The following is a 4,933-nucleotide window of genomic DNA, read 5'->3' as shown; positions in this document are numbered from 1 at the left end:
TAAAAATTGACAGATTCAGATATAAAGGACCAAATGAAACATTTGAAACTAATGTTGATAACTGAAATAGATAAGGGCTTGGTTATATAGTAGTTCAGTAACTATCAACTTTTTGGTAGACTGCGAAAAGATTACTTTGCAAATAAATTATGAAAATAAAAGTTAAGCCAAAATATACAGTCAGTACAATCATGTAGCCTTGCTACATTAACAGTCGGAATGAAAAATTTGGGATTAAGTAGTCAAGTTAAATTCTGGAACCAAAGTAACAGTGATGACAAGTTGATGACTGCACAAAAATGCTTATGTAGAAAACAGGAAATGAAGGTCACATCAAAAGGAAAGTACCATTCAAGAAAGGACATGCATCAGGAAATTTTACATTTCGGCTGAACTCTCTTTAAGTGACTTAAAGAACAATTGAAAATTAAGAAACCTTAAAATGAAATGCACTTTTGGCCAATCCTCAGATTTCACAGAGTTCTCTGTAGAAAGTACACTGTCAAATTAATTCTGTTTGAAATATTGATTTAAGACTGAATGCATCATCTTTGTAACTGCAGCTAAAACAAGCATCAAATGATTTCAAAGCTGCATTTCCAAAATTGGATTATTTTTGGCCAACTAAGCTACATTTTGTTTAAATGCTCCAAAAATATAACATAACATATCTAAAAACTTGATTCTGACATGGCATGATACATTTATGTTGCAGTATATTATCTGGATAATGTTGAAACTCTCCCTAAACATACCATACACAAACAATAACAGCAGCTTGTTAACTGACTAACTAGCAAACCAGTTGAGAAGTTCATTTCACATTGGTCCTTCACAAAGAAATGTATTCCATTAGTCTAGGCTAGATTTAAACTCAGATTTCAGAAATCAAGAGGCATTCTTACACACACGTTAAAAATTGTCAAAATTACTTACTGCACTTGTGTTCTAGTTATTAGACACTTTGCTCAAGTCCTTGTCAGTACCAAAGTTTCAACATGAATTAAATAACAAGGTGCAGGGTAACAAGTACTACTCACCTACGTGTGATCAAAACCAATCCAAAGGCTTAATTGTCCCATTGTGGCTCATGGTGATTTTTTCCTCTATTTTCTGCTCACCTCATTCAGGCCCTATGGAGCACATCTTTTGCAGTCTCATAGCAGAGGCAGCAGTGCTCAACATTTGCCCTTTATGTCACTGCTACCATACTTAATATTGAAATCCCTTCAGATGCTGCAAGTCAGGAACTGCCTTCCACATTATGATGCTTGACTGTCCTTGCACAGTCTTGTGACTGAGCTTTCAGACAGAAACATTGAAGAGCTGGTGGTAGGGGTGGGGAGAAGAGATCCATCCTCTACTCTTAAAAGAATGCCACATCACCAGACCCAAGCCAGCCCAGACCCAGATAGCAGCCAGGTCAGTTGCTTTTCTCAAACAAAATAAAATGCCAAGCAGCGCAGGAAGAATGTCAATGATCTTCTGCCAAGGACAGGTGCAACCTTTAATTGCCCAAACAGCATTTAAGAGTCAGCAACATTGCAGTGGGTCTGGAGTCACATGTAGACAAGTCCTGGTAAAAATGACACATTTCCTTCCCTAAAGGACATTAGTGAACCAGATGGGTGTTTCTGACATTCAACAGCGGGTTCATGGTTATCATTAAACTCTAATTCCAGACTTTCCTTATTGAATTCAATTTCCATCATCTGGCATTCTGGGATTTGAGCTTGGATCCCCAGAACATTACCTAGGCCTCTGGATGAATAGACTAGCAATAGTACCACTAGATCATCATCTCCCCACCATTACATAACACTTACTCTACACAGTAAGATCACGGAGGCTATTGGCTTATTGCATGCTGCATGTCCAATTAATGGCTCTCACCCACCTCATCCTCCACATCGGAATTAAATAGTCTCTTCATACAAGATTGATAAAGGTTGTAATGATAAAAGTATTGTTCATTTTTGAAAAGCTTCCCACGTAGGAGTAGCTGTTAGCTTTACTTTCACGAATATACTGCAGTTTAATGCAGAGAGCTCTGAGGCCAAAAGTACTGTGATAGGCCCTGGCCTCCCCTTATACCACATTTACAGTCACCTTGTGGTGTGATCATTTATAAATGTACACATGTCCAGAAGGGAAGTTTATTCTCATCTGTTTTACATGGAAGCACACACTTATTCATGGATTGGTGATGTCCCCAACTCTCCTTATTCCATCAAACTATTTGCTTTCAAGTCCCCACTTTCCCATCGAATCCTTTTATCTGATTGTACATATCTCCAGGTGTCTCAATCCATGGCTATGCTACAGCAGCATTTTATGACCTTCCTTGGAGCCAGAGTGGCTGTGACCTGCAAACATACATGTCTCACATAGTATCCTGGACACTCCTATGCTGCATCATATTCCATTCTGGTGTATGAAATTCATTATCATTATCCTCTCATGCAGTCCCTCTCCAGATTTGAGATTCCCACTTTTCCTAACGCACAATGGACTGGCTTCTGATGAGGCTCCTGACTATTACCCAAACGGATTAGCCAGCACCCAATCCCCTGATGGACTTGAGAGAACATTCCAAACTATACACAATCCAGCCACTGGAGTGGTGTCTCCACAGTTCTTCAGAACTTCTGAAGAACAGTCACCGGACTCATGTCATTAAAATGTTTTCTCTCCATAGATGCTGTCAGACCTGCTCAGATCCTCCAACAATTTGTGTATGTGTGTGACATACCTCTAATCCCTGGACTGGTTGGACTTGACCTGCAGGTCGAAGCATGTCCCAATCGCCAGGCAGCAGAGACAATGATCCCCAGAGTGATCATGACCAAGCCCCTGTGGAAGCCCCTTTACTGACTCATGATACCCTGACTCACCTCAATTCTCTTGACTACATCAAGGTGGGCCCCTCTGACTGAGAAAAGACCATTTGATTGAAGTACATGCAGTGTTATTGCTGTGTAAGCTGCTGTCATAATTTTGTCAGTGTGACACTGATGTAGCACGGTGTTGCAGAGTGACGTGTCCAGCCTCTGCTTGGTGTTGCCAAGCATGACAAGCTTCCTATCTGCACACTAAAAACAAATGCAAGCCTGAGATGCTGAAAGTTGCAAATTGAGTGATAAGAAAGCAAGCTAGAACCTACAAGACATATCCCATACAGATTCATGAGATGGGTTTGTCCCCATGTGCAGAATGTCCTGGAGCCCTGAAAGGCAAGGTATGCACGAGCTTAAGTGCAAGGGTGAAGTGCATTATGCAATATGACGAGGCTACTGTTTTGATGTCAACTTCCATAGACACAGCATGCAATGACATGTTGGTAAATGGACTTGAAAATGGAGGCCCTCAAAAGCAAGTGGTGAACTCCATCAATAGGTAATCACTGACTTTCAAGACAGGAATCATCACCGTCTGGTTTTGAGAAAGGAAGAGAGAATCACAAACCGCAAAGAAATGAGGAGAGATTAGATGAAATGCAAATACATGGAAATAAAGCATTCATCACTAATCAGTAGATTCTGAACTCCTCACTGAAACCTTAAGGGGAAAATTTGAATTTTTCCATGTTAAGATTCAAATTTTTTTCAATCTTACCACGTTTTCCATGTTTTTAAGCATTCCCCATGCTGCTCAAGGGCTGGGAAAAATTCTGCCCCAAGGATCTGATTGACCACATGCAATAACTGCTTACACACTGACCCTTATAAGATCCAATCTATTTCAGCCAAGTTCCTTCTTGAAGATGTGAAGAAATGCAGTACTGCTGAAGTTGGTGAACACATTCCAGAGGTTCATTACTGAGAAAGGATTAGCTTAATATTGAGTTTATTCTTATTTCTGCACAAATTAAAATCATTCCTGGTCCTCAAGCTGTCACACTTTATAAACATACAACCCTCTCAATTTTATTTTGTATATCAAATTGTGTTCAAGTCTTACAATGCTTAAAGAAATCAAACTATTTACACATGAGTAACAAAATCAATAACAGTCAAGGATTCCAACAAAATGTCATGGACCAATGTTTCCCAAAAGCAAAATTACACAAATTTACTTATTTAACAAATGTAAATCCCTGAAGCCAAATGAGCACCTCTTCATTTGCAGAGTTTGAGATGTTTGTCTGCCACTTAGCCTGTTTTTTTTTTTGGGGTGGGGGGTGGTGGATGTCACTCCTCGGTAGCATGCAGCATTGTTTTTGTCTCTCCACAAGTGCAGAAGGGGTTTGTACAGAGGTTCCTGTAGTTGTAGCTCAAAGCCTGCCATTCAATAGATGAAGTTTGTTAAAAGGAATTATGCAAACAAATTCCAATGAAAAACATTCCCAGCACACACAGTTTTCTCTATGGTATAAAAAGTACTTATGACTATTTCCAATTAATCAGTAGCTGTGTTTCAACACAAATTATAGACAAACATAACATCAGTCATGGCTCAGTAGGCTGCACACACATCTCAGCCAGTAATTTGTGGGTTCAAGTCCCACTTCAGAGAAATCCATTGCTGATTGTTGGAAAAAACCCCATCTGGTTCACTAATGTCCTTTAGGGAAGGAAACGGTCATCCTTACCTGGTCTGGCCTGCATGTGACTCCAGACCCACAGCAATGTGGTTGACTCTGACCTGCCCTCTGGGTAATAAATGCCGCCTAGCCAGTGACGTCCATATCCCGTGAATGAATTTAAAAAAAAACTTTACACAAATGGCTATTAGTTTCCAAAACAGTTAATTTCAGAATTTTATATTAAATTACTTCAAATATATCATCAGATAGCATAGCCTTGAAGGAGAATTTTGATGGAAGTTTGTAAGCAGTAGTAAAATGCCTAAGAATGCCAGGTGATTTACTGGAGAGAAACTTTTCAATAATTGAAGTCAGCTGGTCAGCATTAGATTACTGCACTGTGCAAAA

Source organism: Rhincodon typus, chromosome 8, assembly GCF_021869965.1.
Source record: "Rhincodon typus isolate 14 chromosome 8, sRhiTyp1.1, whole genome shotgun sequence".
Classification (NCBI taxonomy): domain Eukaryota; kingdom Metazoa; phylum Chordata; class Chondrichthyes; order Orectolobiformes; family Rhincodontidae; genus Rhincodon; species Rhincodon typus.
This window is presented reverse-complemented; position numbering follows the sequence as displayed.